This window comes from Rhipicephalus microplus, unplaced genomic scaffold (assembly GCF_043290135.1).
Source record: "Rhipicephalus microplus isolate Deutch F79 unplaced genomic scaffold, USDA_Rmic scaffold_23, whole genome shotgun sequence".
NCBI classification, from domain to species: domain Eukaryota; kingdom Metazoa; phylum Arthropoda; class Arachnida; order Ixodida; family Ixodidae; genus Rhipicephalus; species Rhipicephalus microplus.
Window position 1 is genome coordinate 5,059,863 of NW_027464596.1, and position 22,867 is coordinate 5,082,729.

A 22,867-nucleotide genomic window follows, 5' to 3' on the forward strand; every position below is an offset into this window, starting at 1 on the left:
AACCCGACGGAATGAAGAACTGCAGACGACAAACCGATCTGCTTCCGCTGCCACTGAGTTGGCCATGTCTCCCGCTACTGCCGCAGCACTTGGACACTCCCAAACTAGAGCCCATTCTCCTCTTTTCGCCCATGTGACGGCTCCCGTCGGTATTTGTCCAGTCGTGTGTAACCTACTTCCGACGTCCTTAACAGCCGCTCCACCGCTCGTTCACCGTCACCTCAACGCCGCCGTTTCCATCGCCCCAACCACGCCGTCATGCATCGCCGGTCAACTATGGATCCTCTCGGAAGGAAAACTAGATGATGCAACTCCGGGAAGTAGTTTTGCATCAATTGCGAGTGATCTAAATCCCCCATTGACGCTCCCCACTAATTCGAACTGTATTTATGTGTATGTGGGTGGTATTTGTTTGATGGCGTTGGTCAATACTGGAGCTGAAGTGTCCATAATGAGTGCTTTTTATGTCACCTACTAAAAAAAATGTCCTCACACTTGCAGCGACTAAGGCCCTCCTTGTCACTGATGGTTGAACTGTGTGCTTCACTAGAATTCGTACCATTCGTGTTAGCATTGCCGGCCGCCACATCCCCGTTTCATTTACGATGATTGAAAACTGCCCTCACGACCTTATCTTCGGCATGGACTTCTTATTCACGCATTCTGGCCTGATCAATTGCGCTGCCGGTACTCTCTGCATAGAACTTCCTGTTCTTTCGGATTCTCACCCTGAACTTCCAAACAGCTTCTGCACAGCTGACTTCTTTTGGATACACCTAAAGCTCTCACATTTGTTGAATTGGCAACACCTTCTCCAGTGATTATATCGTGACGCCGATTTTGTTGTTCTCCTGGCACGTGACATGATTGTCCCAAACTTCGTCCTAACCATGGCCTCTAACCAAAAATATTTACATGTTATCGATTTTGGTTTCATAAAGCAAGTGCTTCCTCAAAGAATTGCGGTCGCCACGCTAACACCCTCAATCGACGACCACATCAGCAGTTTTGTGGCAGACGCATGTCTCGATGCGTCTGCCACAAACTTTCTGAGACAGCAGAGGAAGTAGCAATAGCTACTTCCTCTGCTGTCTCAGAAAGTTTGGTATTAACTGACACACGGGTAACGAGCTGTTGGTTGTGATCTACGACTACTGCGACGTAGCTATTTCTGTTTGGCTATTTTGTTGTGTCTACGAAGGCGGCTCTGTCGTCTGATCCGTAGCTTTGGATCATTTTTTCTGCTTTACTCATTCGTCTACCTTTGTCGTAACATGGATGCATGTTCTTGGGTATATTAGGTACCAGAAGTTTCTCACGGATTTCTCTCATAATCGTCCTCTTTTTTCCGTTTTGGTTGGGGTAATTCATTCCTAGATTGCGTAGTATATTCCGTCCAGTAGAAGTTTTTGTTAGTCGTTCCACCTGAGACATTTGTTGTACTTCTATGAGTCCCTCCTGTGTGTTGTTGAGTCCTAGTTTTAGAAAAAGATCTGTTCACGTACTGATGGGAATCCCTAGCACTACTTTGTGCACCTTTTTTATCAGGTTGTTAATTTTGGTCTGTTCAGCGGCGAACCAATTATAGAAGGGAGCTATGTAAGTTATCTGACTGATTACAAAAGATTGTACCAGCCGTATGATACTTTCTTCCTTCATACCCTGGTACTTGCTAGTAATTTTTTTAATAATGTTATGGCGTTTGTTGCTTTCACTTCTAATTTTTAATGGTTTAACCATTTGTACCTTTGTCCTCAATTACAAGGCCCAGTACCTTGAGTTGGTTGACTACAGGGATATTTTGACCGTTCTTTGTGTGTATCTTAATTTCTTCATATGGCTCGTTTCTGTCATATTCAGTGGGAGGCCTACCTCTAAGCGTGGGACGGTACAGAAGAAGCTGTGACTTGTCTGTGGAGCACTTGAGACCTGTTCCTACCAGGTGTTCCTCTATTATGTTCATTGCGGTCGGCAGTCGTTGTTCTATAGAGCCGCTGCTCCTATCATAGACACAGATAGAAATATTATCCGAGTACATTTAATGGTGTAGAGAATAAATTTCATTTAGTTACCCAGGAAGCCCTGTTAAGATGAGATTGAAGATCATTGGAGATAGGACAGAGCCTTGCTGCGTGCCTGCGCCACCGATGTCGATCTCAGGTGATTTGAGTCCTCCGACGGAGATGACTGCTTTTCTGCCTGACAGGAAGCTCTTAACGTGGTTATACATCCGCTGCCCTAGTCATATCCGTTCAACGTCTTTCAGTATGGCTGTATGGTTAGCATTATTGAAAGCCTTCTTAAGGTCAAGACCCAAGATGGCCCTTGTGGAGCGTGTTTTATTGTCGATTATATGGTGCTCGAGTTGAAGCATCGCATCTAGTGTCAGAAGGTCTTTGCGAAACCCTATCATCGATACTAGATAGATGTTATTGTCTTCTAAGAAGTGGTCGGCTTTGTTTAAAATTAAATGTTCTAGTAATTTTTCGACGCAGCATGTTAAGCAATTGGTCTGAGATTGTCGATGGCAAGCTTCCTACCAGGCTTTGGAATGAGCGTTATCGTCGCTTTTTTCCACTCAGATGGTACTGTTCTTTTTATCGAGCACTCATTCATGTGTTCTGTTAGTTTGGAGATTGATTCATCATCGAGGTTTCTAAGAGTTTCGTTACTTATACTGTCAGGTCCTGGGGCTGATTTGGTGTTTATACTTTGTAGGGCCGCACGTATTTCTGCCTCTGTAATTTCCTCGTTAATTTTGGGGTTTCAATTACCGCTGTAGCTAGAATAGTTACAAGGGGCTGCCTGTGTGATGTATTTCTTCTCTAATTCTTCGAGATATTGCTCTTCTATGCCATCATAGTCATGTATGAACTTAGTAATGTCATCGCTGCTTTTTTGTTATTTTCCGGATCAAGTAGGAACCTGAGCAAGTGCCAGGTTCTGCTGGTGCCTAATTGCCTGTCCATAGATTTACAAATCTCGTCCCATTGTTGTTTACTGAGCTGCTTAGCATATTGTTCTATGCCTTTGTTAAGAACTGCTATGCGCTTTCTCTACTTCTTGTTATGTTTTTAGCCACTAAGTCTTCGTTGGAGGGACTGCTTTGCTTCCCACATGTGGAGAAGTTTGCTGTCACATTTTCTTAAGTCAGATACAGGTGGCACCATTTCAGTTACAGCTTTGGCGTCTTCCCTGAGCTGCTTGGTTCATTGTTCTATGTCTGTGATTGGTCGTTGTTCTGTCGCCTCTCGCGTTCTACGAAGCGATTCCTGGTCTATTAGTTTGGTTTCTCTTTTTTTGGTACTACTTGGGCCATACGCGAAATATAACTCTGATATGCGGTGGTCACTGCCCAAACCTTGTGTGTTGTGCCACGCTGCCATTTCAATTATTTTGGTAAAAGTTAGGTCTGGGGTTGTGTCCCTGTTTTGCGCCGTGACAATTCTGGTTGAACTGCTGGGATCTGTGACGAGTGTTAGGCGCAACTTTTGCGAGTCATCCCACAAGGCCCTTCCTTCTGGTCTTGTATATAGATATCTCCATGCCGTGTGCGGAGCATTAAAGTCTCCTGCTATAACTAATAGATTCTCTCCATCCAGGCTAAGTGTTTTCTGGAATAGGTTTTTAAATTTATGCTTATGTTGCAAAGGGTTGCTATAAATGTTAAGAATGAATAAGCTACGCCCTGTTTTCTTTTGCGGGAGGAGTTCCGATAAGATATTGTCAATATTCACTATCCCTGTGTTGTGTTGCACGCACGTGACGATTCTTTTTACCAGCGTGGTTAATGCCCTGGCCTCTCCTTCGGCATAGCCAAATGATCTGTATCCTGCTAGCTTTGCAATACCGTGTAGTTTTTGCAAAATTATGACGTCCGGTTTATCTTTGCCTTTTAAGTACTGCTGCGAAACTGACTTTTTGTTTTCGTAACTTCTACAGTTCCATTGCCACATTCGAAAGCTTACTTTGGCCGCGTCATTGCGGTTGTGACCATGGAATGGAAGTGGAAAGTTGGAGAGAGGCTGATCTTATATAGTTCTGTGGTTGAGAATTTGATATGAATTGTGGTGCTTCTGCTGCGCCGGAGGAAAGCTCATTGCCTGGTAACTGCTTTGTTTCTAGAACGTCTAATTTATTATTATTCGTTGCTATTGCCTTAGCTTTTTGGTACATCATTTCGTCCCATTTTTATTTGGTTTTTGTATCTCCTCAAAAGTCATTTGTATATCAGGTAATGTTCTATCTACCATCACGTCATCTTGTTTAACAGTTCTCGCTTGAGCCTTGCGTTTGAGAGGAGGCGAATCATCTCCTTCATGCATCTTGTTTTGCAGGATTTCAGTTATTTCTTTTGTGCTCGCATGTGGAGCGAGAGTTACCTGGCTTACTGGGCACTTTTTCTCTTTGAGGCTTCTTATTTTATCACTCATGCGTGCTAGCATTATCATCAGCTGAGCGTTCTCGTGCATTAGTTCCCTTAGCTAATTGGTAATGGCAGTCTCCGCGTCAACTCGAGGACCCTCGACCGCGTCCGCCCAGCTCACTCACCTTAAATTTCGGGTTTCCTGTAGTGGGTTTCCTTGTTGTGAACATAGACCTAGATCAACATGGGCGTCGTGTCCCCGGTTTTCTGGAGTGAAAACGGGATGAAGATCGACGAATCGATGGAGATATTGATCTCGTGCTCGACCTTGTTCTGGACCTGGAGCGCCGTTCCCTTGCTTCTGGGAGTTTCCGCAAATATCAGCCTTCTCTTCTTTTGATGTAGAGTCTTCTTAACCTTGTAGTCACTCTTGTTGCAGCCTTTGTCATTGTCTTTGCTTCACATAAAAGGCTTTTTGAATTTGGCTTTGCATGTCCTGTCTGCGTTGGCATGGTCTACACCGCATAGCTGGCATTTGGGTTCGCATCGATGGCTTTCATCTGGGTTTCGTGTTCCACAACCTGCACAAAGCTTGTTGTCAGGATTGGGGCACACGTCTTCCCGGTGTACAGGGCTGTTGCATTTGCGACAGAAATCTACTTGTGTTCGGTATAGTGAGGATCAAAGCAGAGCTGCCCTGTGTTGGACAAACGTGGGCACTTTGTGTCCGTCAAAGAGCACAATCACTGTGGTAGTGTTACCGAGTCTCTTCGCTGCTATTGCCGTTAGATTTTTGGTAGTAAGTATAGCTGCTGTGATGTCTCTTGGACCATCTTCGAGTGGGATTCCTCTGATGACTCGTTTGGCCGTCATGTCCGGCGCTTTCTCGTTAGCATTTGTCTCGTAAAACTTCTCTTGAACTTTGATATGTCTTATAGTCTGATGTCTGTTCGCATGCTCTTGATCCGGTGTACTGGCGATCAGAATATTTTGATAGTTGTAGGAGCATATGTTATCCTCCTCCCGCTTCTCTAGAGGGATGCCCGCCGCATCTTGCTCCACTACTGTTGGGTTAACCACGCACGCTCAGACATTTTGATTGCTCCAGTTGGTCTGATAACTATCTTGTAATCCCCACTTGGCAAATGTGGCATCCTGCTTGCTTTGCGTATTTGGGCTAATCTTTTTTTCCTGGGTGCATCGTTGCGTTCGACAGGCCGCGTCGGTGACGAGTTGCTCTCGTGATGTTGGGAGTCTTGCCGGCTTGACCTTCTGTTCCGGACCTCTTTCCATCCCTTGCTCTTATCCGGTTCTTCCTCTGTGACGCTGTGTCCCTCCACAGTGACTTCCATTATTGTGAGGATGACCAGAAAACGCTGAGAGGTTTAGCTCCATGGAACACCAGCCGCGGCCGGAAAGTTGCAGGAAAGGTGCGTCGCTGCTCACCAGACGCGAGGCTGGGCTGCCGACGCAGCATCAGCGGGAACGCTGGTGGCGCGTCTACGGGCGTGGGGCCGGGCTTCCTGCTACGCGTTCCTAGCACAAAAACGGCCGAACATCGAAATGCTCACCTGGAGCTTCATGTCCACTGGTTCCTGGTGATGAGCTCGTTCTGCTGATGTAGAGTATCTGATGACGCTTGGTGAGTTTCGCCAAAAAAACATGCGAAAACTGCGGAGCCGAAGTGATGTGCATCCGTTCATTCCAGCGATCGCGGCGCCTCGCTCTTGGGGACCTTCGACACAAAGTTTTGTCTGTCTCTCTGTCTTTCTGTCTGTCTATCAGTGGGCTTGTCTATTTGTCTGCCGAAACGGTACCCAAAACGGCCAAAACCCAACCCCATCTGCTGCGCCCACCAATATTGCTTATGTTTCAGGGTTCATACTTGTGTAATAGTCGATTGAAAAGCAATTATTGCGCATATTTGAGGCACAATAACAACACGTCAATATTTTGTATGTATCTTTTTATACTAGAAAATGCATACATAAGTAATTCTAAGGTCCGTAGCGTTTATCACGCTGCGCCGACAATGCAACGCTTGCACAAAAAGGGAAGTGTTTTCAACACTTTTCTAAGACGACACGGTAGTGGCACCTACGCGTCGTGTTGTGTTCCTACATTTTATCGCCTCCGAGACAGGCGCACGCGCCGCGTGCTTTCGTTTTCCAAGATAACTGCCAGATAGCGCTCTTGTCTCACGTGTGACGTGCCTCGATGCACTCGTTCGCCTCCGCTGCGCGCATCAAGGCACTCTAACGCAGCGCTTTAATAATACAATTCACTAATTTTCTCGCGCAGGACATCATAAAAAATTGGGGACGCTTAAGCTTCGCCTTTAAGAGTTGAACGCTGTAGAGAAATCAAGCCCCTAGTGTGCCCTGCAACCACTAGATGCATACTTAATAATATGTTTTGTTACACACACATACTCACACACGCAAATAAACACGCACGCGTGCAAGTGTGACGCATCTATAGTAATGGTACAGGTTTTCGATCAAATGAACAGCCCTTTTGTAACAACTTCGTGAAAATATTCTACAGTGATATAGTCACATGGTCCTCTATTATGAACTGCGGGTAGGCGGGACACTTGTATTCGTAAATGGTCACAAGCTACCTCCGTCTTGCGTTAGGTATCTGAAAATTGTTCGACTTGTTCTGGAGACCTCTTCCGGCCAACCGCAACAAGCATCGCCTTATGGTCGGTGAAGTGAAAACTGCAGTACGTCACCTTTTTAATGGTGTCGGGAGAATGAAAACCTTAACGTACGCAAGTGTTGTGGTTAATTGACATGACATTTCCTTGAAGGGGCATAAAGAGTGTCAGAATGCCTCACAGATGGCAGCACATTATCTAGTGTTTGCTGTTTTCTTGATTAACGCCTCTGCAAAGGCATGGTATGGTTTTCGATAGACGGACACAGTTGTCCATTTTTAGAGCTGTTGGAGAGCTCCTGTGTGTTTTTAGCAGCGATGGCTGCACTATCTTGGACTTCTTCAACGTAGTTTGATGGCCTTCCCAATGTGCCTACAAATCGCCGAATTGGCCTGTTTTCGTCGGGACACCTGCCTAACAAATGCATTAAGGAGACTCCTTCTACTACATGGCATTTATGTAGGGTTTTTTTTTCTGGAAGTAGCCGGAAGTAACATCGTGGCTTTGTGGTAGGACACCTGCTTGCCCCACGGATGGCCCGGATTCAACGCCCAATGAGACCGAAATTTTTCTCTTTTATTTAATTTGCTTCTGTCACGATATTTCGCTCACGCCCGATTCTCGCTCGCAAGCAACGGGGCCGGCGGAGACGGCAGAATTTCTGCGACACGAGCTCTCAAACGCTATCGCATTGAAAAAACCCAGGCTTTCGCGAAAGGCGCAGCATAGTCGCAGTGAAATCTAAAAGAGTGGCCTTTAGGAGTCTTTACAAAACACTCATGGGATAATTAATGCAAGCACACTTGCTTGATACCCACTAGCTAGGGGATTAATGATAAATTTTGGTGGAAGTACTCCACAATTCGCCATACTAATTTTAGTCATACTTCCGATAAGCGTGATGTCTGCTAAACACTTGCAAAGAATTTCGTGCCAATTGTTCATGCAGTAGCTGTCGACGACGACGAATTATGGCTCAAGTTTTTATGCGCCATTGTTAATACGGGAACAAGAAGGAGCTTTTGTCATGGGTTGGCGCATTGGACGGCCCACTCGTTGTGGTATTCGCATTATGCGACGACTGGTTGTTCTTTCGATGTTTTCGAACGCTTGATCAGTCGTATTAACGCGATTGCTTTCCCCACATGAAGACTGCTTCAGGCAAGTTTGCCAACAATTCACAAGCAGCAGCGAAGCTCAGTTGTAGAACGCTGGACTGGCACTCAGCGGACCCGGGTTCGAGCTTCAATGTGTTTTTGGTGCTAGGTTTTCCAACAAGTCAGAAGCACCGGCGTATCTCAGTGGTTGAATAATGGGCTGGCACCAAGCACACCCGGGTTTCGAGCCCCACTGGGTCTTTAGTGCGCTAGGTTTTTAAATGCGAAGCATTTCGTTGCGAAATTCGGCGACTTTGAGCGCATCTATCTATCTATCTATCTATCTATCTATCTATCTATCTATCTATCTATCTATCTATCTATCTATCTATCTATCTATCTATCTATCTATCTATCTATCTATCTATCTATCTATCTATCTATCTATCTATCTATCTATCTATCTATCTATCTATCTATCTATCTATCTATCTATCTATCTATCTATCTATCTATCTATCTACTGCTTTTAGCTCTCCGGGTCGTTTCGATAATGGTATCGATACCAAACTTGGTATGGCAAAACATGACTCTATGAAAAACATATTTGACTAATCCTAACATGAAAATCATGAAACTTATGTCATGAATGTCTTGATTTACATTTCATGGCCCTGCAGCTCTTCCGGTGGTTTTGTTGCAAAACCTGTATGGTATAGCATGATTGCATGGCAAACACAAGCGACAGACTCTAACATGATTAACATGAGATACGTGCCATGTAACAACATGACTACATGCTACGCTCATGATGCGCTCGCGGCCGTCTCACTAGCTTCACATGTACTAAACTCGGTATCACGCGACACAAACAGACGAAATAGCTAAATGAAAGATCCAAACATGAAAATCACGACTCGGTGTCATGTAACAACATGACTACATGCCACACTCCTGATGCGTTCGCGGCCGTCTCGCTACCTCACATAAGCCACATTTGGTACTGCGTGACGTCAATGGATGACAAAGGTATGTGACTGGTGCAAACATGATGATCATTAGATGCGTGTCATGCGAGAATATGACTGCATGCCACAGTCAATGCACCAATACATTTCGACATGGTGTGATGCGCGTGATCGCCGGCCTTCATTTCGTCGCGTCACGCCGGCGTTGCCAAGCCAGGCGCAAGTCCTGCCATATACTCGCAGGTGCGCGTTGCGCTAGGTTGCTTTGACGCATGCGCGTTTCAGCGCGTTCAGCGTCTCTCCTTCACAAAAAGAGGGAGACGCAGTGTTGTCGGGGTAACGTGTCGGCGTGAAATGCAGCACGTCGCGTTTCACGCCGGTTGTCTTCAGGCCGAGCCAGAGCACGCTGGTCGCGCCTGGCGTCAGACTAGTGCTCGCGCTTTGCTAACGTAGCGTCGCAGTGCCCAGCGTGCGCGCACGTCAGCGCTACATTGGAGTATATTGGGCCCTTCATGATGTGCTCGTGGCCGTTTTGCTAGCTCTACATATACCAAATTGGGTGTTGCTTGACTTTAACGTATGACGAAATATATGACTGGTGCAAACATGATAATCCTGACTCGCGTGTTATGTAAGAAGATGAGAACATACCACGCTCGTAGCGTGCTCGCGGTCGTTTCGCTCGTTTCGCTAGCTCACATATACTAAATTATGTATCACGTGACCTGAATATATGAAGAAGGTAAACGACACTTTCAAACATGATAATCATGACGGGGAAGTCATGTACGGCATCATTTACCTCCACCTCGTTACGTTGTGCTGATTTTAAAGTGTATCAACCTTTCCCACTCGGGCTTCGCATATCATCGATTCCCACTGTACGTGGAATCTGCCAATTTTTTTTTTAACTTTGCGCGACATGGTTACGGAGACCGACGGCAATGGCGGCGGACAACCGTGCGTGACTCGAGTTGTGATCTCATAACAGCTGTCGCTGTAAGAAACCTTTTGTTCACTCGCTCCAAACGCAAGTCTTTCGACAACATTTGCAGTGAAACATGAAGATACAGGGCCATTTTGTTCTCTACATTCATAGAGTGAACGCAGCCCAAGTCAGATTTTTCTTAACGCCTATGGGTTAAAACTACTCATGTGATCTCTCACCGATCTTGGGTATGTGTAAACTGTTAAACACCTGTGGCACCTACCCACTCGCGGGTATCTGCAACTGTCGAGCGGAAAGGGTTTGGTGACATACGCGGAATGATTGTGACGTTATTTATGTCATCACCAGCGACTCATATTCGCTTAGCCTCCCATACAAACTTTGGCTTACCCCAAATTACGGGGATAATCACAAGAACACACTGATGTAGGCGAATATATATATATATATATATATATATATATATATATATATATATATATATATATATATATATATATATATATATGTAACGGATGAGACATGGAGTCAGTCAGAACACCAGTTTTTTCTGACCCTTCGTCTTCCTCCTCTTTCTTCCCCACATTCACTTGTGAAGCGTCACACGTTTCCCCCTCCCCCCGAGAGAGCGTCAACTTATTGGGACAATAGTAGCGGCGCAGTTTGTTGACGTGCACAATATCAGTAGTTCTGCTTAACGGAGCTACACATCGGTCGATCTCATAGTTCACAGGAGAGACTCTGCGAAGAATTGTGTAAGGTCCTTCCATGACTGAACTGAGCTTTCCTTTGTTCGGGTGCCAAGGTGTTTCGTAGAGGACCAATTCACCAGGTTGGAGATCTTGTGGTAGGAATTTTTTGTCGTAGATTATCTTGTTCTTCTCATGATAGGCAAGCGTGTTCTTGATTGCACTTTTCCTTGCTTCTTGTACACTCTCCATTGGTGCGTCTAAAATTGTGTCGTATGAAGGAATTCCATACATTAGGTACGATGGTGGATATCGTGTTACTTCATGTGGGGTTCTGTTGTATTCATCGACAACATCCGAAAGATGTTTGACCCAAGACTTCTGTGGCTGCTCATTCATTTTGCACTTTAGCCGAGTTACAATAGTCTGATTTTTACGTTTGTTCATGCCATTACATTGAGGGTGTTGGGAGGATGTGAACAATTGGTGGACACCATTGGGTTTTAGAAACAGCTTGAATTTTCCAGCTGTGAAAGCTGGTCCACGATCAGATAGGAACTTCTTGGGTTTTCCTGCTGCAAAGATGGCGGTGATGCACGAAATGTATGCGTCACAAGTTTCGTTCTTGTGGGGAAACGCCCAGACATACCGCGTAGCGTGGTCGATCGCCAAGTGAATAAACTTCTTTGTCGAGCCATATCCTGAAAAGCCACCTATAGTGTCCATTGCTAAAAGATCGAAGGGTTGTTCTGCAGGTGGTAGTGACTCGAGAGATCCGAATCTCTTGGTTTTCGGCTTCTTGCAACGCTGACATATGTCACAGTGGCGGACGTAGGATGAAACGTCTGTGATGATTTCCGGCCAATAGTAGGATGATGACAACAAGCCCAGAGTTTTCTTTACTCCGACGTGTCCGAACTGACAGTGTGCTTTCTGCAGAAGGCCCAGTCGAAGCTTGAGAGGAACGTACACTTTGCGAATTCCCTTACGTGTCACGATAGTGACCCCGTTTTCCGTTGTGTACTTGCAGTGAGGGTGGTCATCCTGGTAAGTTTGAAGTTCTGGTAATGAAAGGAGTTGAACCATAGGGCTTCGCGAAAATGCGTCCGCCTCGATGTTTTCGCTGCCTTTTTGATGTCGAATGTTAACGTCATACATCGACAGCTTCAAAGACCATCGAAAGAGCCGGCCATGTGGGTTTTTTATGTTTCTGAGCCATTGTAAAGCAGCATGATCGGTGACAACAGTGAATGGTCGTCCATGTAAGTAGCAGTGCCACTTGTCAACAGCGTCAACTATAGCGAGGCATTCGAGCTCTGTAATGGCATAATTTAATTCGTGCGCGAGTAGCTTACGCGAGTGATAGGCAACGGGGTGTTCTTTACCATCATGATCTCTTTGCTTCAGAACTGCACCTACGCCTACGTTAGATGCGTCGCAATAAAGAATGCATGGTTTCTCGCAAGAAAAAATTCGTAAAATGGGTTCTTTGGTCAGACAGTATTTCATGTTCTCAAAGGCTTGTTCACATGAGGAATCCCATTCCCATGGTGTGTCCTTCTTCAACAGCTTCGTAAGTGGGAAAACTATGTCACTGAAGTGCGGTATAAACTGGCGGTAAACGTTGGTGGTGCCTAAAAAACGCTGAAGCTCTTTCGGAGATTTCGGTCTTGGGAATCGCAAAACAGCTTCTATGTTTCTTCGTATAGGCGACACTGTACCATGCGACACTCTGTGACCCAGATATTCAATAGAATCTTGGGCAAAATGGCATTTTTTCAATTTAAGTTTTATATTCTCCATTTTTAGGGCATGCAAGAGAGCTTGGAGGTGCTGTAGGTGCTCAGTAAATGTGTCGGAGAAGACTACGATATCATCAAAATAATTAACGACATTCTTTAAGTTATGTTTTCTGATAACTGATTTCACAGCTCTTTCGAATGTAGCAGGAGCATTTCTCAAACCGAAAGGCATAACAAGCCACTCATAATGGCCATTCGGCGTGACAAAAGCTGTTTTTGGGATGTCCTCTGGGTTCATTTTGACATGCCAATAGCCTGATGTGATATCCAATGTCGAAAAATATTTCGATTTTCCCAGGTAGTCTAGAACATCGTCTATACGGCGGAATAGGTTGGTAGTCAGGCACAGTGACAGAGTTAAGCTTTCGATAATCAATGCATAAACGTGTGCGTCCTTCACCTTTTTTCTCTGCAAGAATGACTGGAGCCGCGTATAGGGAAAAAGATGGACGCACTACACCTTGCTTGAGAAGTAAGTCCACTTGCTTGACAATTTCCTCTTTGTCTGCCAGGGACCATCAATACGGTGGTCTGTGGATAGGCACGTTGTTGCTGAGGGCAATGCAGTGTCGTTCCTCCGCGATACATCCGAAGTCCACCTGAGACTTTGAGAAAATGTCTTCGTAATTGTGAAGCACCTCTCTCAAAGCAGCTTGTTGCGATGGTGGAAGGTGCGTGACATCAACGGCTTGGAGAGGGGTTGTATCGGCGCTGAAGACACACTTTTGTGTTTGAAAGGAATTCTGCAAAGCTTTGTTGTCTTGAAACAAAATCATTGTGTTTAAATCCAGTGATAGGTTGAAAAAGGAGGCGTTGTCCAGGCCTAGCAAGAATTCAGTCTTCATGCCTGGTAGAACGTGTGCTTGGACTGCCCGCTTTAACTTCCCTATTTCCAACTGTATGCGTACGCGGCCCAAAGTTTTTGTGGTTGAGGTGACTTGTTGGACACTAATGCATGAATCCTTGAGCAACTGCAGCTTGAGTTTTTTGAACACAACTTCATTGATACAGGTAATAGTCGCTCCTGTATCCAGAGTTGCGTTCACCATGTGTCCGTTCACAAGTGCACCAAAACGTATTAATGAGCCTTTGGGCCGCCCTCTTCGTTTCCCTGGTTGTCAGTTAGAGCAGACACCATTTCACGACGAGGGCACTCATTGTGCCAGTGAAACTGATTCGGCAAACCAGCAGATGCACAATGTCGGCACTCACTGTGAGGGGTGCGCATCAATCTTGTAGGGAGCCATGGTCGCGTAGAATGAGGCTCTCGACACATGAGCTGCCGTTTTGACGAGTGTTGGGAAGCATCTCTGTGGACAGAGTCTTCCGCTTGAAGCGCAGCAGCAAGCCACTTGGCTGGGGTGGTGAGCGTCAATCCAGCGAGGCGCCTTTCGATCTCTTCAGGTACACCATCAGTCAATCCTGATACTATGTGAACGTCTTTTAAGTCTGCGAGGCGACCAAGGTGTGTCTTCTCTTCGTAGTAGTGCCTGATGCGCTGTGCTCTTTTGAGCCTGCAGTGTATGAATTGGCGGAAAGGCTCGCTAGCAGGTGTAGAAAATCGTGATATCATGCTTGTTTTGATGCCTTCCCACGTATCTTCTGCGTCGAAAATCTCGGTGAGGTACCAGCGGAATGCCTCACCTTCCAGGTACTCGCTGATGCAGTCGATGCGATCTCGTTCGGACCAGCTGACGTTGCTCGCCTTCGTTTCGAAGAGGTGCAACCACTTGTCAACAGGGACGTCGTCTTCAGCTCCGGTGTATTTCGGCAGGCTGATCATCTTCTTTGGTGGGCTCATGATGTTGTTGCGGTAGATCCTGTCGACTTAGTGTAACGGATGAGACATGGCGTCAGTCAGAACACCAGTTATTTCTGACCCTTCGTCTTCCTCCTCTTTCTTCCCCACATTCGCTTGTGAAGCGTCACATATATATATATTCAAAGATCAATAGATAGATAGATGGCAGAAGGGCTTGTATTATGCAAACAATCGCTTCGCATTTCAAATATCGCTTTCGCCTTCGAGTCAAGTAACAACGCATATGTGACCCTATGAGTTTTAACAATGCAGTGCGGCTATACCAAGGTGGAAGCTTGGTATTGTTGGAAATCCATGAGAGTAGACTTAGAGCTTGATGACACAAAGACGAAAGGACAGTGCAGTGTGCCTTCGTCTTGTCTTTGTATGGTTGCGCTGCATGCCTGCTGTCACAGAACGTGGGGCTTGACAACAGGGCATGGAGGATTATTCACATTTTTTATTTATTCGAGAAAAAAAGCTTTACACCACTTTGTTTATATGTGATGGTTTCGAGTAGTTTCAAATCAATTAGCAGATGGGCCAGACGCCTTAGTAATGACTGTTGTTAACGTACAAGCTCTCTCAGTTGGCAGACACTCCAGCGACGTCTAGGCGGATTCCGGCATTGCAGCATCTTAGACACGACTTTGATTATTTACTTTCTGAAAGTAAGTTTTTGATAATATTCACTGAGTTTTCTAGATAGATTACACTGGTTGGAAAGGAACCTCGGTACAGGCAAGAAAGTGAATGAGTTAAATAACTTTATTATGTCCACAATAGACACGAGTTAAATCACCTTGAGCTGGCTAACCCCACTCGGGGACGGTCAGGTTAAACCTGACAGCTCCCACGCGGGCCCTCTGGGCGGCCAGAATTTGAGAAGTGAAGTCCTGGGCCTTAATCAGCTTGTTTATTCCTTTGTTTCGAAAGGGGAACTGGCAAAGGCACATCTTCACATGATATGCTCGAAGTGCGCATAACTGCCACACAAGGGGCAATCCGGGCTTGAGAACTACTCGGGGTATATTGTGGACAGTGCCGCAGGGCTTGGATAGGTTCTTGTTGGGAGCTGTCTGAGCGTAACAACTCCGGCCCTGCACAGCGAAGAGTGTGGCAGGGGCAGTACTATTTATGAGAGATAACGGTGCTCCCATATCTCGGTATACATGCAGAGAGGCTCGGATGGCCCAGGAGTTGACAAGAAAGCATTTTTTTCAGGGGGTTTAAACCAGATTACAGCGTGCTTTTACATCTATCCAAAATATGACCTAGCAAGACCTGGAATGCTCATCACAGGAGCCACACACACACACCGTACAATAATAGGGAGCTAAACGCAGTCAAAAGCATTATATACCGAAATCGCTAAAATGGAAATAACTTTCAATTTTTCAAGAATTTGAATATAAAACGTGTGATGAAATTATTCTATTTGGAGCACGAATTTCCAGGCATAAGTTCACTTAACCTAATACGCAACGATGCAGGATGCAACGTGCAGGATGTGCAAGTGGTTGGCAAGTTGCGATGCAGTGACCATAGATTGGTATGGTCTCGAATTCGCCTAGACTTGAAGAAAGAACGACAGAAACTGATACGCAAGAAGCCAATCAATGAGCTAGCACTGAGAGGGAAAGTACAAAAATTCAGAGTGTCGCTTCAGAACAGGTACTCGGCTCTTAGTAAGGAAACATACCTTAGCTAGATACAATGAATGATAATCTGATGAGTATCATTAAGGAGTGTACAGTGGAAGTTGGTTGCAGAGTAGTTATACAGGACACTGGCAAGTTCTTCCAGGAAACGAAGAACCTAATTAAGAAGCGTCAAATCATGAAAGTATCAAGTACAACAGACAAAATAGAACTGGCAGAGCTTTCGAAGTTGAATAATAGGCGTAAGGTATGCGATGTAAGAAGGTATAGCATGGAGAGAATTGAACACGCTCTGAAAAATGGAGGAAGCGTCAAAGCAGTGAAGAGGAAACTTGGTATAGGCAAAAGTGCGATGTATGCACTAAGGGACAAAGAAGGCAAAATAACTACCAATATGGATAGGATAGTTAAAATAGCGGAGGAGCTTTACAGAGATCTGTACAGTAGCCGAGACAACCATGACCTTAATACTATAAGAACTAGCAGTAACGCAGATGACACCCCACCAGTAATAATCGAAGAAGTCGGAAAAGCTTTGGAGAGCGTGCAACGAGGCAAAGCTGCTGATGAGGATCAGATTACATCAGATCTGCTGAAAGATGGAGGACAGATTATGTTAGAAATACTAGCCACCCTATTTAAGAGGTGTCTTCTGACGGGAAGGGTACCAGAGTCTTGGAAGAACGCTAACATCATCTTAATACATAAGAAAGGAGATGACAAGGAGTTGAAGAATTACAGGCCGATCAGCTTGCTCCTATAGTATACAAGCAATTTACAAAGGTAATTGCTAACATAGTAAATAAAACATTAGAATTCAATCAACCAAAGGAACAAGCACAATTTCGAACACGCTACTCAACAATTGACCACATTCATACTGTCCATCAGGTAATAGAGAAATACTCAGAATATAACCAATCACTATACATAGCCTTCATAGATTACGAGAAGGCATTTGATTCAGTAAAAATATCAGCCGTCATGCAGACACTGCGGAATCAGGGCGTAGATGAAGTATATATAAACATTCAGGAAGAAATCTACAGGGGATCAACTGCTACCATAGTGCTTCATAAAGAAAGCAACAGAATACCAATCAAGAAGGGTGTAAGGCAGGGGGACACAATCTCCCCAATGCTATTTACCGCGTGCTTAAAGGAGGTTTTTAGAAGCCTAGAATGGGAACAGTTAGGGATAAGAGTTAATGGAAAATACCTTAGTAACCTGCGCTTCGCCGATGACATTGCATTGCTGAGTAACTCAGGGGACGAATTGCAACTCATGATTACGGAGCTAGACAAGAAAAGCAGAAAGGTGGGTCTTAAAATTAATCTACAGAAAACGAACGTAATGTACAACAACCTCGGAAAAGAGCAGCGCTTCAAGATAGGTAATAGTGAACTTCAAGTTGTAAAAGACAATGTCTACTTAGTGCAGGTAATAACCACGGAGCCGAACCAAGAGATTGAAGTAACTACAAGAATAAGAATGGGGTGGAGCAGATTTGGCAAGCACTCTCAAATTATGACAGGTAGATTGCCAGTATCCCTCAAGAGGAAGGTATATAACAGCTGTATCTTGCCGGTACTAGCTACGGAGCAAAAACCTGGAGACTTACAAAGAGGGTTCAGCTTAAATTGAGGACGACGCAGCGAGCAATGGAAAGAAAAATGGTAGGTGTAAGCTTAAGAGACAAGAAGAGCAGAGTGGATTAGGGGACAAACGGCGGTCAATGATATCATAGTTGAAATAAAGAAGAGGTAATGGACATGGGCCGGGCATGTAGTGCGTAGACAGAATAACCACTGGTCATTAAGGGTAACTAACTGGATTCCCAGAGAAGGGAAGCGGGTTAGGGGGAGACAGAAGGTTAGGTGGGCAGATGAGATTAAGAAGTTTGCGGGTATAAATTGGCAGCAGCAAGCACAGGACCAGATTGACTGGCGGAACATGGGAGAGGCCTTTGTCCTGCAGTGGACGTAGTCAGGCTCATGATGATGACGATGATGAATACGCAACGATAACGTAAGCCAACATATGGTCGTATTATGCTTCCTATTTTTCTCCGGTAAGTAGCCGGCCGTGTGGTGTTAGATGCAGAGGCAGATAATACGTGTAAAAGTACGTTATTTTTTAAATAGTCCTTCAGGAACTTCTTGAGGAGTGGCCAGTGCCGTAATTTTTAGTCGCACCTGTGAACTTCATGATATATTGCAGACAAGAACACTTCGGCAGCAGGGTTACTTACCCAGTCTGCCCTGAAAGCAGTATACCACGCACTTAAGCTCTTGCCGCACCTGACCCACTGCTGCATCTATCTATATGGTATAGCACACGCTTACTTGTGTCTACAGTGTGAGTTGCGGAAAGGAAGGTGCAGGCTATTAAAAAAATGTACAAACTTGTGAGGTGAGGACATGGTCATATCTGGGTTAGAAGGCTGCCATTACAGTTCTTTTTAGGGCGAAAGAAAAATTAAATCCCGCTTGAAGCATGCAGCCAAAATTCACTTTGCATAATAATAGACGCTTCAGGAAATGCCTATTCGGCGAATATTCCCAGCGCAAATTTTCACTGCAAAATTTATCAGCGGATCCTTTAAAAAACATTTTCCATTCTCACCGGTTGCTAGTGATTATGTGGGTAGCGGTGAGTTTCAAAACGGCACTGCATGAGCTCACCTCTCCGTTCATAGTGTGGTGTTGCTGGCTCAGCTCTTAGTATCGCCGGCCTTGCAACTTAGGATGGCATAGGAGTCTCTAAGCTGGTCTGGAGCATACGTCGGCGAAAATTGTGGAGCTCACTCAGACTGGCTCATGAGAGGTAGTTTACACTCAGAGCTCACGAGGATTCATACTTGCCAGAATTTGCTTGAGCTGGACTGACAAAGAATCACACTCATGAAAGTTTTCTTCTTAAGCAAGACTTACTCAGACTTCGATTCTCCAGGTTATCACAGTGAGACTTACAGCACATTCTAAGTTTGAATACGACCGAGTGAGTCAACTCATGAGTCGGCTTGCCTAGAATTACCTTGTTCGACCATATTGTAAATGTTATTTAGTTTGAATGAATTGCATCATTACTGAGTTCTTCGGTCCCTTTTCCATATTACCTTTGAATAGGAGATATGAGCTTCTGCAAACGAGTAAATATATTTTTCTTGAAAGAGGTGAAAACTTAAAATATATTCATGAAGAACTTCCTCTGAGTGTTTGCAAGGGAAAGGGTGGTCGAGGCACCTGCCTAAGTAGTTCAACCCTCTGGTCAGCAACTCTTGGAATGTTGTGTTAGCGGTAGTGCTTTACATTATGGGTATGTACACGTGTGTATCAACGTGAATACATGTAAGGCTGATAGTAATGCTGAAGATTAATTTTCGATACGACCATACTTCGGCAAAAAGAGTAAAATTCACGGAGGCTCACTCACTCACGAAATACAATTTGTGGTTTGGAGTCAGTCGGGCTCAGTCTCACAAACGTTTTACTAAGTTGAACTCAACGGGACTTGCTAAGGCTCTCACTCACATCCCGATCTGAGTTTGAGTGAGTACGAATCCGATGACTCATGAATGATTAAGCTGACACATGGTCTGCAGCAGCTGGTTATTTTGTGAAGTAGATAATTATTTAGACACCAGTTCGATTTAGTGCGGCGACGAACGCTAGGGGGAGCGTTGTAATAAAATCCGTTCGCTGTTGGCACGCGCTCGGAGTCGCCGGATGGATAAGGCTGCACAGCGGAGAGAGCGCAAGGCGGCAGCAGCGCGCGCTCGCAGACAGAATCCCGATGTGCGAGCGCGCGAGGCAAGGGACATCGCAAGCCATCCATCGTCTAATAACAAATAAAAGTTGATTTGTGTATATACACACACAGCGTTTCTTACGTCTTTACATGATGATCGACTGGGCGAATTACACGGAAGATTCACAGTTTACCGATGAATCCCTCCGGAGCTTCGCCCATTCATCATAATTCACCCCGTGAATGTGCCGTAATTTTTTACTCAAGGTCAGCAGACCATGACTGCAAGCAGACTTTCTGTTGAAAGCGCAACCAAACAGCGTCCCACAAACAGGTTGGTAGGACAGCGGGACTCACGGCACCAAACCAGGACATGTACGCCTAAATCGAGCCGTCTAGTCAGTTTATATCGCGCGTATTATTTGAGGCATTATATGCGAATGGTTTAGCCTTCCAGTCCTATGCTTCACAATGCTGTTGATACTTGTAAGGCTGTAAGGCAGATACTTGCAATGCTGTTGATACTTGCAAGGCGGGAAGGCCTTGTTAAAAATAGTTATATTTAGTGTTATGCTTCAGATGTATACATAGTACGGAGAATTCTAGGTAAAACGTGCTTTGAGTGTGCACTCAGACGAAGCACAGGAACGTCTTTCATGATGCCACCCTTGCATCAACGTGAGTGCAGATGCCACAGCAAGTCGTTCCCGTGTCCTACTCAGTGAAGCGAATGCATTACAAGCCGGGAGATGTAGTCCCAGCTTTTATACTTGGCACAAACAAGCTTTTAAGAAAGTGCGTGCCTCCGAATTCTAACAGTGGCGACAATACCAGGAGCCGTTCGACCGCGACAGAGTCCACACGCGCGCCTTCTCTCTCCCTCAAAGGCGCCGCTGCTGCGCTGACCGATGCCTTCGCATCTATCGGCGAGCGAACTCAAGAAACATCGAGAAGCAAAGCGCCTGTCACTCACTGGTTGTGTCACTGGTCGCGGAGAGTGCGAGAAAAGTCTCGCTCCTTCCCCAGCTTTGGCTGCGCGGTGCGCCCACGAAACTTCCAGAACCCAGGGTTAACATAAAGCCAGAAGTCGAGGGAGTCGTAAGGAGAGATGAAAAAAGTTTACCACCTGCAGGGAAAGGCTTCTGTTACAAGCGGGAAAAAAGTGTGTGTGTGTACCGCCTATGGGTGAAGACGTGTTCTGCCGTCGCAGCGCGTAAGTAGCCGACGTGTTACCAGTTAGGAAGATTTGTTATTGAAGTGCGGATCTTTATTTGATGATGTGAGAGTTTCCGGTGGGACAACAACAACAACAACAACAACAACAACAACAACAACAACAACAACAACAACAACAACAACAACAACAACAACAACAACAATAAATGTGAAATAAATTGTGAAAAAAAAAACAGTGGGGCGACAACGAGCGCCGCACTTCGAGTGAGTGTTTCCTTGCACAGAAATATTAGAGCTTTGTTGCAAGAACTTTGAACTGAATTCGTTTGACGAACATTTTGGTCTTCAAATGTCTTGGTTAAAGAATGCATGAGATTGCATTGTAGCGCATGTTGTTTGTGGCCTTTGTTTTGTGTGTATCTTATTGTGTTGAATAGCACATTGTTTTGAGCATCTTGTGATTGGTCACGTATTGGAGTATTGCAGAGTGTTCATGTTTGTGCGTGTGTTGTTCATTCTGCCGTAATGGAGAATATATTTCTGAATATACAAGGAAGAAAAAATAAGTGCATATATGATACACTGGTAGTTCTTTATCAGCCGCCTTCACTACTACATCGTTTACAGAAGCGGTTCTAAAATAGGGTTCCGTGTAGTCGTTTTAGGAGTTTTGTGACGCCATCTCCCACAAAAAAAAGTTGATTGAAGCAATTCCCTCCTATTCCCAGTGCCAGACACTGCTCCAGGAGCCTCAGCAACATTATGAATAAAATCACCTCAACTTCCTCAACGCTTCAATTAAAGACCCAACATGCTAAATCAGGTGAGTAGTGCAGGGGTGAAATAGCATTATCACCCAGTGGCCTTTCACTCATAAAATAGAGTGGAATATAACTTATAGACAATTGTAACGCTCATCTTTGCTGCTTTAAAGATAGCTAGCGAAACTATTGTGCCTAAATTGCTACAAACTGCGTGTTGTGGAGCAGATTTCTCGCGCTATGACGCAGAAAACGTAAACCCTTTTCTATTGATTTGAACAACCGCAGTTGGTATAACTAGAAGCTCCCGTACAGGTTCATGGGGATAAGTACCGCTACACGTAAAACAAATGTGCAGCACAGAGAAGCGCATTTGACAATTTTGAAAGGAACCTAAATGCTTTGACTTCGCCATACCTGCTCCCACTGGCCCAATAATTAAAGATTACACCCGTACCACTAAAAACAAACCACTAAATAATGAAGGCGTTGTATGGTCGTATTTTCGCTTAAAGTTTGGCAGAAACTCCACCGTAACGGCCACTGTTCGGAGTTTTATCATGTTACCTGCCGCGCAAAACTCACTCGCAATGTTATTTGAAATCTAATTTTTCATTGTTTTTATGCAGTGAATAGGCGTATTCATGTCAATAATAGGCTCGTATTGAAGTTTTGCCTTTTAACCCCTGGAAGCTTTGTCGTTGCTATAGGATGCCTAGAACGAGTGATAACCATTTTTCTTTGCTTTTGCCGATGACAGCCACCTGTATGCATACCTTAATGGGAGCTAGAGATAGACACACCCTGGCAAGAAATAAACAAATCTAGTCAATGTGGATTTTCCAGACATCACCTTGTAAGGCAAATTGTCCCAGGAAGAACATTCATTTTCACCACTCAAAGACGGGCACAATCCTAGTATGTCACTTGAGAATGATGAGTTAAAGGGTTAAAAGAAAGCCCTAATGTTCCCACCGGACGCTAGTGCAACGTGCATGCCCAGCGTTTACCACAGTGCTGGATGTTCGCGTTGCACATGGGATCAGTATAGCGAGTGTACAAGTAATACGTACGTTTACTGCTTTCAAGTCTAAGCTGTGAGAGTCAGATGGTAGGCTTGTACTGAATCCTAAGTCACCGTGACTTCATTGCTATAAAACACCTTAACTCAATTTTCATGCCATA

General features: G+C 44.9%; 1 long non-coding RNA gene across 1 annotated transcript in view; it reads left to right on the forward strand.

Moving 5' to 3' along the window:
• Nucleotides 1-22,867, forward strand: part of LOC119159881 (uncharacterized) — a 55,670-nt gene that overhangs the window by 29,824 nt on the left and 2,979 nt on the right. The window contains exon 2 of the long non-coding RNA XR_005108146.2: nucleotides 21,650-21,744. This is a non-coding gene — a long non-coding RNA (uncharacterized LOC119159881). The remainder of the gene's footprint in view (nucleotides 1-21,649; nucleotides 21,745-22,867) is intronic.